This window comes from Oryctolagus cuniculus, chromosome 7 (genome assembly GCF_051225735.1).
Source record: "Oryctolagus cuniculus isolate XC-2025 breed Fujian yellow rabbit chromosome 7, ASM5122573v1, whole genome shotgun sequence".
Taxonomy (NCBI): Eukaryota; Metazoa; Chordata; class Mammalia; order Lagomorpha; family Leporidae; genus Oryctolagus; species Oryctolagus cuniculus.
In genome coordinates, this window is record NC_142873.1 from 39,113,298 (window position 1) to 39,127,093 (window position 13,796).

General features: G+C 48.7%; 1 pseudogene; it reads left to right on the plus strand.

Moving 5' to 3' along the window:
- The first annotated feature begins 11,477 nt into the window (after positions 1-11,477).
- LOC149125472 (U2 spliceosomal RNA) lies at positions 11,478-11,602 on the plus strand (annotated as a pseudogene).
- Positions 11,603-13,796: the final 2,194 nt, after the last annotated feature.

Sequence of the window (13,796 nt, forward strand, 5' to 3'; positions counted from 1 at the left end):
AGAAGGGAGGTTCATCCCTGATTTTAATTAGTGGCGAGAGACGCTATCCTCTTCGGTGCGTGTGGGGATTTCCCTGACACAATCACCACCGTACCCCCCTCCCACCCCACCCCCCCAAAAATTCAATTACTGGATGTGCTCGCTGCGAACAGCGCCCGCCCAGCCGGTCTGAGACGCTCCCTCCCCCTGGTTTGAGTGTCGGGATTAATTACAAAGGGAACCCTGCCCCGCGGGGACCGGGGAATTGGAAAGAAGCAGGGCGCAGGGAGTTTGGAGGGGAGGGGGCTTCCCCTCGAGACCTACGGAGTCAAAATGCCAGGGGCAGTCAGGTCCCTAAGCCGAGGCTGGCAGGGCTGTCTGCCCCAGGAGTTTCGGATACTTTCGAGTTGAAGGCGCTTCGCGAGGATTACAAACTGTCACAAAATAGGGGGCACAGGGCAGGGCAGGCCAGGAAACCAGGCAGGGTTCTGAAGTGGGTTCTTGAACCCGCCGAGAGTGACACCCCCTCCACAGAGGCCTGGGCTGTGGGACGTCCTTGGAGGGAGGAAGTGAGTGAGTGAGTGAGTGAGTGAAAGTAGGAGTAGTATTATATGATATTATATTAGTATTATTGCTGTGCTACCCGCCACTTAGCAGGAAGAGTATCACTTCAAAAGCGTCTTCACACACTTCTCCCCCAGCAGGGAAAGGCCCTGTCAACATCTCTCAGCCTCCACTTCCCATACCTGCCCTCCAACCCTGTGATTAAGAAACCCCAGCGAAGGAGACTCCACGTCAGCCTCTGTCCTATCCTGTTGTAGAGTTTGCTCAGCGCTGATGAACACTTTTGCCTGGGACCTAACCTCATCCCTTTTGGCTGTCCGGGCTAATCTGAGGGAAGGTGAGGACAGGGACGCCTTTGTCTGCCCTGTGTTGGTCCTTCACCCAAACCCTTGCCTCTCCTCTTCCCTTCTTCCCATATAGTGGGTCAGTGAATGACTCAGCACCAGCACTGCACGAAAGATGCAGAGTCATCATTTCAGGTACCCAAGTGCCTGCATGCACTCATTCACCTTGTGCCAATCGTGGGCCGGGCCCTGGGCTGTACAGGTGGTCCTGGCAGTGACTACAACCAGAGGTATGAAAGACAAGTGGCAGGAGAGCTGGGGAAAGGTGGGAGGTACGTTCCTGGCCCTGCCCGGAGCACACTGCCAGCAAATGTGTAATTTGCTGGTGTCGGGCTGCCACGGCGCCGTCTGACTCCGGCAGATTTGCTGCTAGCCTGTCTCACAGACCTCAGAAGGGCCCAAAGAACTGTGAAAAGGTTTAGCGGATGATTCTGTAGACTACCTCCACCTGAAGCCTGAAACCTAAGAATGGCAACAGATGAGGCTTCTGGGACTACCAGATAGCAGGCATCGGCCTCTCCGTGTAGTGTGAGATTGGAGGCTTCTGGTTGCATCTCTGCACTGCAAGCACTGGGCGGTAGAGCAGTCTCACATTAAATCTAATTGGTGTGGTGTGCCCCATCCAGCAATGCTCTGACCTAGCTCCATCTTCTCCCTTGGACGGATTTCACCCAGCCTCAGTTCAGAGTGAGGAAACAGACCCAAGGAGAAGGCTCATGAGCCCTAGGGTCCTAAGCACCTAGCCAAATTCTTTAGGAAGGACAGCACTGTGGTGACATGCCACCAAGATTTTCCCCAAGAGGGGCTGATGCTAAGGTTTAGCGGGTAAAGCCATTGTTTCCAATGCTAGCATCCCATATGGGCACTGGCCATACCATATGGACGCCAGTTCGAGTCCTGCCTATTCCACTTCCAATCCAGCTGCCTGCTAATGTGCCTGGGCAAGCAGTGGAAGATGGCCCACGTGCTTGGGTCCCTACACCCATGTGGGAGACCCAGATGAAGTTATAGGTCTCTGACTTCCACCTGGCCCAGCCCCAGCCTTTGCAGCCATTTGGAAAGTGAATTAGTGGATAGAAAACTTTTCAGGGGGCTGGCACTGTGGCGCAGCGGGTTAAAGCCCTGATCTGAAGCACTGGCATCCCAAATGGGCGCCGGTTCTAGTCCTGGCTGCTTCACTTCTGATCCAGCTCTCTGCTGTGGTCTGGGAAAGCACTAGAAGATGACCCAAGTCCTTGGGCCCCTGCACCCATGTGGGAGACCCAGAAGAAGCTCCTGGCTTCGGATCAGCGCAGCTCTGGCCATTGCAGCCATCTAGGGAGTGAACCAGTGGATGGAATACCTCTCTCTCTCTCTCTGTCTCTACCTCTCTCTGTAACTCTTTCAAATAAATAAATGAAACTTTAAGGGCGGGGGTGGGGGGCGACCAGGCGCAGATGGGTGCCATGGGTGCCCTCTTCAGGTGTGCTGTGCTCCTGCGGCTCTTATGCGGCTCATGAACCCTGGTGCACCCCCACCCAGGTCTGGGAAGGCCAGAACGTGGTCTGTGCCTCTAGGGCTCTGATAGGAAACAGTGACTCCTGTGAGGCTGCCCCTGGGACCATCCAGGGCTACTTCAGTGTCCACATCAGCAGGAACGTCATCCATGCCAGTGACTCCGTAGAGGGGGCCCAGAGCTGGTGAGCTGGGTAGACGGTGACCACCACAGCAGCATCCATCCAGCCTGAGGGCCCAAGGCTGTCCCTGGCCAGGCCACCCAGGACCAACCATCTCAGTCAACAGGAGCTCAGACCCACACCCATACCTCTTCCCCTTTTGCCCAGAGAAGATTGAACCCCAAGTTTATGTGCCTTTCGATAATGAAGCCAGCATAAGATTGGACCCAATCCTTTCCAAAGAGCCACAGCATCTTTGGGGTGTCCTCAAAGGCAACCTCTCCCAAAGTCTCCCAAGGGGGAGACATTAAAATTCACTGTGATAAGCAAAAAAAAAAGCAGGGGGCTGCTTAAAGGGTTGCATTGCCTCCTCTGCAAGGGAATGCCTGGGCTACATAGAAGCACCCGTTCCCTTGTGCACAGACCCGGAGATCAGGCCCAGACCCCCATGGCAAAGGTTGGGTCTTCCGCTCTGGTGAAAAGTAGGGCTTTTTTTTTTTGAAGATGTATTTATTTTATGTTAAAACTTTATGATCCTTAAGGAAGCCAAAAGTAGATATTTTCTTAGTTAAAAATAAGAATGGGAATAGGAGAGAGAGGGTGGGGTTGGAAGAATAGCTCTGCTTCTAAATTTGTGTTTATGAAATGCATGAAGTCTGTATACCTTAAATAAAAGGTTAAAAAATAAATAATTAATTAATTAAAAAGTAAATCTTTATAAAAATTAAGAGTGAGAATGGGAGACAGAGAAAGAAAAAGTATTGGAGGGAAGGGAAAGTGGGAAGTATCACTGTGTTCCTAAATCTGTATATATGAAATACATGAAACTTGTATAGCTTAAATAAAATTTAAATACAAAAAATAAAAAAGAATCCATTGGTTTTCTCCCCAAATGGCCGCAATGGCTAGGGTTGGGCTACACCAAAGCTATGAGCTTCTTTCGGGTCTCCACGTGGGTGCAAGGGCCCAAGCACTTGGACCAGCTTCTGCTGCTTTCCCAGGTGCATTAGCAAGGAGCTGGATCAGAAGTGGAGCAGCCGGGGCTCGAATCAGCACCCATAGGGGATGCCAGCGCTGCAGGCAGCGGTTTTACCTACTACGGCACAGTGCTGGCCTCAAAAGTAGGGCTTTTTACAGCACTGCTGTCAGAAAGGGGAATCCTTAGCACCTCTAATTAAACAGAAGCATCCCATCCTAGCGGTAGGTGTTGTAGCACAGCAGTTAAGATGCCATTTAGGGCACTCCCATCCCATCGAGTGTCTGGTTCAAATCCCAGGTCTTTTTCTTCCAATCCAGCTTCCTGCTAATTTACACCCTGGGAGGCAGCAGGTGAGGTTCAAGTACTTGCGTGCCTTCCACCCACATGAGAGACCCAGACTGGGTTCTAGGCTCCTGGCTTCAGCCTGGCCACCCCTGATGGTTGTGGACATTTGGCAAATGATCTGGCTAGTAGACATAACTCTTTCTCTTTCCCCAACCTTTTTCAAATATATAAAAATAAATAGATAAAACTTTAAAAACAAGAAAGTTCACACCCTAGCAGGATGGCCATCAGTGTTTCAACATGAGTGAGTGATTAGCAACGTCAGCCACCCCCCAGGTGTGGGTGGCCACAGTACTGTAGTCACATGCCAGGCCACAGCCACTCACTATCTTCTTCCAGTCCTGCTGCTGAGCCTGCGGACAGTTTGATCTCCCAGAATAATTAGAGCTCTTCCTCCAACACCCACCTTCCTAGAAAGGCTACTCCCAGTGCTTACAAAAGTACTTCCGGAGGTGAGCCTTTGGTAGAGCAGTAGAGGTGCTTTGTTGCTGTGGATGCCCACAACCTGTAGCTGAGTGCCTGCAGTCAAGCCCTGGCTCTGCTTCTGCCTACAATGCATCCTGGGATGCAGCAGGTGATGGTATAGGCTCAAGGGCTGTGCCACCCACGTTGGAGACTTTGAGTTTTGGACTCCCGGCTTCATCCTGGCCCAGCCCTGGCTGTTGCAGACATTTGGGGAGTGAACCAATGACCAGAAGAGCTGAAGAGCACTCGCTCTCTCTCGCTCTCTTGCACTCTCTCTCTCCTCTCTCTCTCTCTCTCTCCCCTTGAGGGTTAATTCACCACTAGTGATGCCAGTATCTCATATTGGAACGCTAGTTCAAGTCCTGGCTGCTCCACTTCTGATCCAACTTCCTGCTAATTTGTCTGGGAAGGCAACACAGGATGTCTCAAGTACTTGGGCCCCTGCCACCCATGTGGGAAGACCCAGATGGAGTTCTGGGATCCTGGCTTCAGTCTGGCTCAGACCTTCTTGTTAAAACCATCTGGGGGCTGGGGCCAGCGCTGTGGCGCAGTAGGTTAATCCTCAGCCTGCAGTGCCAGCATCCCACATGGGTGCCAGTTCTCTAGTCCTGGCTGTTCTACTTCCAATTCAGCTCTTTGCTATGGCCTGGGAAAATAGCAGAGGATGGCCCAAGTGCTTGGGCCCCTGCACCCTCGTGGGAGACCCAGAAGAAGCTCCTGGCTCCTGGCTTCGGATCGGTGCAGCTCTGGCCATTACAGCCATTTGGGGAGTGAACCAGCAGAAGGAAGACCTTTCTCTCTGTCTCCCTCTCACTGTCTGCAATCTACATCTCAAATAAATAATAAATAAAATCTTTTATTTTATTTTATTTTTTAACAGGCAGAGTGGATAGTGAGAGAGAGAGACAGAGAGAAAGGTCTTCCATTTGCCGTTGGTTCACCCTCCAACGGCCACCACGGCTGGCACGCTGCGGCCGGCGCACCGCGCTGATCCGATGGCAGGAGCCAGGTGCTTCTCCTAGTCTCCCATGGGGTGCAGGGCCCAAGCACTTGGGCCATCCTCCACTGCCTTCCCTGGCCACAGCAGAGAGCTGGCCTGGAAGAGGGGCAACCGGCAACCGGGACAGAATCCAGCGCCCAGACCGGGACTAGAACCCCATGTGCTGGCGCCGCTAGGTGGAGGATTAGCCTATTGAGCCGCGGCGCCGGCCAAATAAAATCTTAAAAAAAAAAAAAAAAAAAAAAAAAAAAAACGGGGCTGGTGCTGTGGCACAGCGGGTTAAAACCCTGGCCCAAAGCGCCAGCATCCCAAATGGGCACCGGTTCTTGTCCCGGCTGCTCCTCTTCTGATCCAGCTCTCTGCTATGACCTGGGATAACAGTAGAAGATGGCCCAAGTTCTTGGGCCCCTGCACCCACATGGGAGACCTGGAAGAAGCTCCTGGCTCCTGGCTTCGGATCGGTGTAGCTCTGGCCATTGCTGCCATCTGGGAGGTGAACCAGCAGATGGAAGACCGCTCTCTCTGTCTCTACCCCTCTGTAACTCTGTCCTTCAAATAAAAAAAATAAATAAATGGGGTTGGCCAGAGCTGTGGCATAGCAGATAAAGCCATCATCTGCAGTGCCGGCATCCCTTATGGGTGCCGGTTTGAGTTCTGGCTGCTCCACTTCTGATCAATCTATCTGCTGTGGCCTGGGAAAGCAGTGAAAGATGTCTCAAGGCCTTGAGTCTCTGCACCTGTGTGGGAGACCTGGTGGAAGCTCCTGGCTCCTGGCTTCAGACTGTTGCAGCTCCAGCCTTTATGAACCAGCAGATGGAAGTCTCTCTCTCTCTCTCTCTCTCTCTCTTTCTCTCTCTCTCCCCCCTCCCTCCCTCCCTCCCTCTGCCTCTCTGTAACTCTGCATTTCAAATAAATAAATAAATCTTTTAAAATAAATAATTAACAAAACCATTTGGGGAGTAAAGCAGTGTATGGAAGAGCCCTGTATCACTCGCTCACTCATTCTCTGTCCCTCTCAAGTTCTGTCTTTCAAATAAATAAATTTTTTTTTTTTATTTTTAACAGGCAGAGTGGACAGTGAGAGAGAGAGACAGAGAGAGAAAGGTCTTCCTTTGCCGTTGGTTCACCCTCCAATGGCCGCCGCTGCAGCCGGCGCACCGCGCTGATCCGATGGCAGGAGCCAGGAGCCAGGTGCTTTTCCTGGTCTCCCATGGGGTGCAGGGCCCAAGCACCTGGGCCATCCTCCACTGCACTCCCTGGCCATAGCAGAGAGCTGGCCTGGAAGAGGGGCAACCGGGACAGAATCCGGCGCCCCGACCGGGACTAGAACCCGGTGTGCCGGCGCCGCAAGGTGGAGGATTAGCCTATTGAGCCACGGCGCCGGCCTTCAAATAAATAAATATTTTTAAAATGATAAAAATAAAAAATAAATCGCAGCTGTTTTTAAAAAGTATTTCCAGGGGCCAGCACTGTGGTATAGCAGGTAAAGCCACTCACCAACTGAGATGTCAGATTCAAGTCCCAGCTGCTCCACTTCTGATCCAGCTCCCTGCTAATGTGCCTGGAAATGCAGCGGAAAATGGCCCAAGTGTTTGGATCCCAGACACTTACATGGGAGACCTAGAAAAAGCTCCTGGTTCCTGGCTTCAGTCTGGCCATTGCCGTTATTTGGGGGAGTGAACCAGATGTGAAACAGATGGCAGGGCCAGTGCTGTGTGTAGTGGGTTAGGCCGCTGCCTGCAGTGCTGGCATCCCATATGGACACTAGTTCAAGTCTCGGCTGCTCCACTTCTGATCTGGCTCTCTACTGTGGCCTGGGAAAGCAGTAGAATATGGCCTAAGTTCTTGGGCCCCTGCACCTGCGTGGGAGACTTTGAAGAAGCTCCTGGCTCCTAGCTTCAGATCCACGAAGCTCCGGCCGTTGTGGACAATTAGGGAGTGAACCAGCAGATGGAAGACCTCTCTCTTCCTTTCTCTCTCTGCCTCTCCTCTCTCTGTGTAACTCTGACTTTCAAATAAATAAATAAATCTTTAAAAATAAAGAGTATTTCCAGTCTATATTGTGAAATAGCTAGGACATTTTTTTCTTATAGTGAAGAAAGATGTAAAAAAAAAAATCTTTAACTGACCTCTGCCATGTTGTGGGGTTTTCGTGAGGTGCCTTCTTGTCACATAAGATCCTGATCTCTTCAAAAAGGACTAAACTTCATTCATTTCTATTTCTCTTTTGCATAAAGTCACTAAATTAGTGTTAGTTCCCTTCCTTCTAACTTCCTTTTCTTTCTCCACCCCACCCCTCCCAAACTTTTATGACTCCAAATTCATTCAACCTTTAAGTGTAAGTTTCCTTAAATCAATGCCATTATCACCAATCTAAAAAGATACCTACAATTAAGCCAGTGGTTCTCAACCTTGAGTGCAGATTTTAATCACCTGGGAGGCTTTGAAAACATACCCCTGCTCAGGACCATACCAGACTAATTAAACCAGATACTTCTATCGGCATTTGTCTAAAATTATCTCATCGCTTCTAAGGTGAGAACCACTGAATTAAAGTCTTTCTGATTCCATCCTCCTTTCTTGGAAGAATAAGCGCTCCCCCCCTTCCTTGATTAGAACTAGTCTCCAAGTGGGTAGCTTTGGGGCCAGCGCTGCATCCCATATGGACACTGGCCCAAGTGCCGGCTGCTCCACTTCTGATCAACTCTCTGCTATGGCCTGGGAAAGCAGTAGAGGATGGCCCAAATACGTGGGCCCCTGCACCTACGTGGGAGACCCAAAGGAAGCTCCTGGCTCCTAGCTTTAGATCAGTGCAGCTCTGGCCAATTGCAGCCAACTCAGGAGTGAACCAGGAGATGAAAGACTCACTCTCTCTCTCTCTCTCTCTCTCTCTCTCTCTCTGCCTCTCCTTCTCTCTGTGTGTAACTCTGACTTTCAAATAAATAAATAAATCTTTAAAAAAGAAAGCAAGTGTGCAGCCTTTCCACTTCCATCCCCCATCCCCAGTATCTCCAGGACCTATCTGTGGCCTGCACTCATCTCCACCTGCCAGACATAAGAAAACCAAATCCAGCCCCTCTGAGCCTACTCTTGTTTCACTTCCCTTTCTTTTCCTTCTCATCCAAACTTTCTTTTCAAGATTTACTTTATTTATTTGAAAGGCAGAGTTACAGAGAGAGAGGGAGAGACAGAGAGATCTTCCCTCTGCTGGTTCACTCCCCAAATGGCTACAAAGGCTTGACCTAACCCCAGCTGAAGCCAGGAGCCAGGAGCTTCATCTGGGTCTCCCATGTAGGTGCAGGGGCCCAAAGACTTGAAACATCTTCTGTTGCTTTCCCAGGCACATTAGCAGGGAACTGGATCAGAAGTGGGGCATCCAGGACTCAAACCAGTGCCCACAGGGGATGCTGGCATCACAGGCTTAACCTGTTAAGCCACAATGCTGGCCCCACTGAACCTTCTTTAAAAAGTAGACTCATCATCATCATTCTTCCCTTCACTCCTCAGCTCCCAGTGACCTTGCCATCCTCTCCATGTATCCACCCCTCCTGATTTCAAGTATTTATACTTCGCAGAATTCAGTCCTTAGCCCCTCTAGCCCTCTGTCTCCATTCTCTCCCAAAACATGAAACTCTCCTATGTGGCTTCAGACAGTACTCACGTGGTAACACTCCTGTATCCAGGTCTCTTATGGGCATCAGACATCTATTTCCAACTTCCTACCCCACATTTTAATTTGGATATCCCTTGCATACCTTGAATGCAATAGGTTTATAAGGAACAAATTATTTTCCCTCCACCTTCAGTCTCTTGGATTATTCAGATTTGATCACCTCCAAACTCATTTCATTCCCTTCCTCTCTGTTGCCAATGTGATTTTTCTGAAGGAGAAATCAGCCTGTCCCTTCTTCGCCTAAAGCTAACCAATGACTGCACACTGTCTACATGTGAAGTCAAAATTCCGCGGTACTGATTTAAGGGCCTGACTCAGTCTCCCCCTCCAGGCTTATTTCCTGTTGCTCCAAGTCCAAACATTCAACACAGGTATATTGCAGTTGTACCCATCTACTCATTCTGCCAACTGGGGCTCCATTCGTCCTGCCTTCACACAGGGTTTCCTGTGCCTGAAATGCCTTCACCCTCATTCTCTGCCTGGAAAGTTCTGTTCATGCTTCAAGGCTCAACTCTGGCCTCCTCTGGGACTCCTCCTCACCCACCCAAGCCAAATTAGATGCTCCTTCACCCACAGAGGCTTCTTTGCTCTCTCCCAAGTTCTGCACTCCTCTGTCAGAGCGTTTATGACACTGTATGGTAATTTCTCATTTACATATCTTTCTGCCCAGCTGGTCTGTGAGCTTCTGAAGAGGCACTCCTTATTTATCTTTCCACAGAAATTAGCTCAGAAGGGCATACAGTAATAAACATGTGCCTAATGAAATGGAACACAGCAGAAGAGACAAGACAAAGAGTTGAACTGTAGAGTATCTGATGTTAAAGAAATTTGCTTATAAATAGTAAAAATGATGGTATTTTGAGTTTGGGAAAGATCTTTCTGTTTTACAGATGCGGAAACAGGTGTACCGCAGGTAATTGAAAGCTTCCAGTGTGCTCATTAATGGCAGCACTAGAACTAGAAGTACAAGTCTCCCAGCTTCTTGGTCAGTAGTCTGTCAACTACACCACATTAACTGAGCACTGTTTAATTTGAAATAAAGACATAGGGCAGTAGCTCTTAGCCTTTTGTGGACTGTCACTCTCTTTGAAATTTTGATGAAAGCTACAAACTCTCCCCAGAAGAATATATATGAGGGTACTTTCAAAAGTTCAAGGAACAGACTGGCACTGTGGCGCTGCGAGTTAAAGTCCCATCCTGCAGCACTGCCATCTCATATGGGCACCAGTTCAAGTCCCGGCTCCTTCACTTCTGATCTAGCTTCCTGCTAATGCTCCTGGGAAGGCAGCAGAGGCTGACCATTGTGGCCGTTTGGGGAATAAACCAGTGGATGGAAGACCTCTTTCTGTGTGTCTCTACCTTTCTCTGTATCTCTGCATTTCAAATAAATAAATCTCTTTTTTAAAAAGTGCATTCAAAATGTAGTTAAAATACAAATTTATTGTTATAACTTTATTTGGTTCAAAATATCTAAATTCATGCTTAGTTTTTTCATAATACACATTTTCATGAACATTTTAAAGACTCTTTGTGTCTTATGCATACACACAAACACACACACATAATTTTATATCGATTCTCAGAGAATACAAGAAGCTAATGGCTGTGTGAGGTGTGGTTCAAAGAAAGAAGAATATAGAAATGGAGACTCCAACAAGAAGGCTAATGCAGTAGTTCAGATAAAGGGAGAAAGAGAGAGAGCACGAGCACTGGCTTCATGACCATGGGGACAGATGGAGAGAGAAAAGAAAGCGTGGGGTCGGCACTGTGGCGCCGGCATCCCATATGGTCACCAGTTCAAGTCCCAGCTGCTCCACTTCCAGTCCAGCTCTCTGCTAATGAACCTGGGAAAGCAGTGGTGGGTTGCCCAAGTCCTTGAATCCCTGCACCCACATGGGAGACCTGGAAGAAGCTCCTGACTCCCTGGCTCCAGCCTGGCTCAGCCCTGGGTGTTGCAGGTATTTGGGGAGTGAACCAGCAGATGGAAGGTTCTCTCTCTCTCTCTCTCTCTCTCTCTCTCTCTTCCCTCTCTCTTCTCCCTTCTCTCTGGCTCTCCCTGTCTGTCTGGCTCTCTCTAACTCTGCCTTTCAAATAAATAAATCTTTTAAAAAAAGAAAAAGAAAAGAAAAGGTGAGATAGACAAGGAGGCATTTAAGATGACAAGGTGACTCAGAGGCCTCGGGCAGGGATGTTAAGAAAGACGATGATGCCACACATCAAATTAGAGGCTACTGGGAGAGAAGAGGTTTGAAGGGTAGATAACATGTTGAGTTTGACAGATGTCTCGGGTGTCTGCAGCCATCAAGGTGGGGACAGCCACAGGAAGCTGGAAATAAGCACCTTCTCCATCCTGCCCCTTTCCTGCAGATCTCCGCACCTTCTATTGGTCCCTGAACCGAGCACACGCTTCCCTGCCTCCAACCTCTGTCCCTCCTATTCCTTCTTTTTTTTTTTTTTTAAGATTTTATTTTTAATCGCTTCTCGGCCTTTTGGCTAAGATCAAGTGTAAAGATTTTATTTTTATTTATTTGAGAGATGGAGTTATAGACAGTGAGAAGGAGAGACAGACAGAAAGGTCTTTCTTCCACTGGTTCACTCCCCAAATGGCTGCAATGGCCCGAGCTGCACTGATCCAAAGCCAAGAGCCAGGAACCTCCTCCAGGTCTCCCACATGGGTGCAGGGGCCCAGGCACCTGGTCCGTCCTCCACTGCCCTCCCAGACCATAGCAGGGAGCTGGATCAGGAGAGGAGTAGCTGGGGCTAGAACTGGCACCCATATGGGATGCCAGTGCCGTAGGAAGAGGATTAACCCACTGCGCCACCCCACTCCTATTCCTTCTATGTGGGGCGCCTTTCTTGCACCATCAAGTGCATCCAAAATGTCTCAAAGTGCAGTCCAAATGACAGTTTCTCCATTAAACCATTACTGACTGCACCAGTTTGATATAATCTCTTCTCTAAAAACCTAAATTCTTCTCTGAACTTCTCTTGCCACACTTTCTATTTTGAATTTCAGATATTTATATTTTCAAGAAAAAGGCTGGAAAAAAAGGAAAAGAACAAAGGAAGATGGTACAAATAAATAATAAGGTGGAAAATTTAAATCCAAGTATGTTAATAGTTAATAATCATGTCACATGTAAATTATCTAAATACCCCAGTTAAAAAGCAGGATGTCATAGTTGTTTACTTACAAAAGTTAAATCAAATTATAGACTGCATACAAGAAACCCCTTTGAGTAGAAAGATAAAAGGTTAAAGATAAATGGATGGGAAAGTTATGCCAAAACAGCATTAATCAAAATAAAGTTGGATGGGCTGGCTCTGTGGTGTAGCAGGTAAAGCTGCCACCTGCAGTGTAGACATCCCATATGGGCACTGATTCTAGTCCTGGCTGCTCCTCTTCCAATCCAGCTCTCTACTATGGCCTGGGAAAAGCAGTAGAAGATGGCCCAAATCCTTGGGCTCCTGCACCCATGTGGGAGATCCAGAAGAAGCTCCTGGATCCTGGCTCCTGGCTTCGGACTGGCACAGCTCCAGCCATTACGGCTATCTGGGGAGTGAACCAGCAGATGGAAGACCTCTCTTTGTCTCTCTGTCTCTCTGTCTCTGTCTCTCTCTCTGTCTGTCTCTACCTCTCTGTGTAACTCTCTCTTTCAAATAAATAAAATAAGTCTTTTAAAAAAAATAAATTTAGATGCCGGTGCCACAGGTGGAGGATTAATCACTGCACCATAGCCTCACCCCCCCACCCCACCCCCCGCCAACAGCAGTCATTTTTCATAGAAATTGACAATTTGGGACCGGTCTTGTGGCATATTTGGTAAAGCCAACACACTGATGCTGACTTCCAATACGGGCACTGGTTCAACTCCGAGCTATTCCACTTCCAATCCAGCTCCTTGCTAATGGCCTGGGAAAAGCAGTGGAAGATGGCCCAAATCCTTAGGCTCCTGCACCCACATGAGTGACCCAGATGAAGCTCTGGCTCCTGGCTTTGACCTGGCCCATCCCTGGACCTTGTAGCCATCTGGGGAATGAATCAAAAGATAGATTCTCTCTCTCTCTCTCTCTCTCTCTCTCTCTCTGACTTTCAAATAAATGAATAAATCTTAAAAAAAAAAAAAAAACTAGGGGTCAGAGTTGTGGCACAATGGCTTAAGCCGTGGCCTGCAGCATTGACATCCCATATGGGCACTGGTTCAAGTCCTGGCTGCCCCACTTCTAATCCAGATCCCTGCTAATGCACTTAAGGAAGCAGCAGAGGATGGCCCAAGTGCTTGGGCCCCTGCTCCCACATGGGAGACCCAAATGAAACTCCTGGCTCCCAGCTTGGGCCTGGCCCTGCCCTGGCCATTGCAGCCATTTAGGGAGTAAACCAGCAGATGGAAGACCTCTCTCTCTCTCTCTCTCTCTCTCTGTAACTCTGCTTTTCAAATAAATTTTTAAAAAACTGTTTTTAAAATTTTTTTAAAAATTGGCAATCTGATTCTAAATGTCACATGGAAATGCAAAGACCCTAAACAGCCAAAGCAGCTTTGAAAATGAAGAATGACATTGAAAGACTTTTATTACATAAACTAACAATTGACTTTAGAGAGGAGTATTTGGCACAGCAGCTGACACTGCGTGGGATGCCCGCACCCCACAGCTGAGTGTGTCCTGCCTCCACTTCCAATTCCAGCTTTCTGCTAACATGGTTCCTGGGAGGCAGCAGGTGATCGCTCAAGTACTTGGGTCCCTGCCACCCACATGTAAGACTCAGACTGAGTTTTCAGCATCTGGCTTTGGC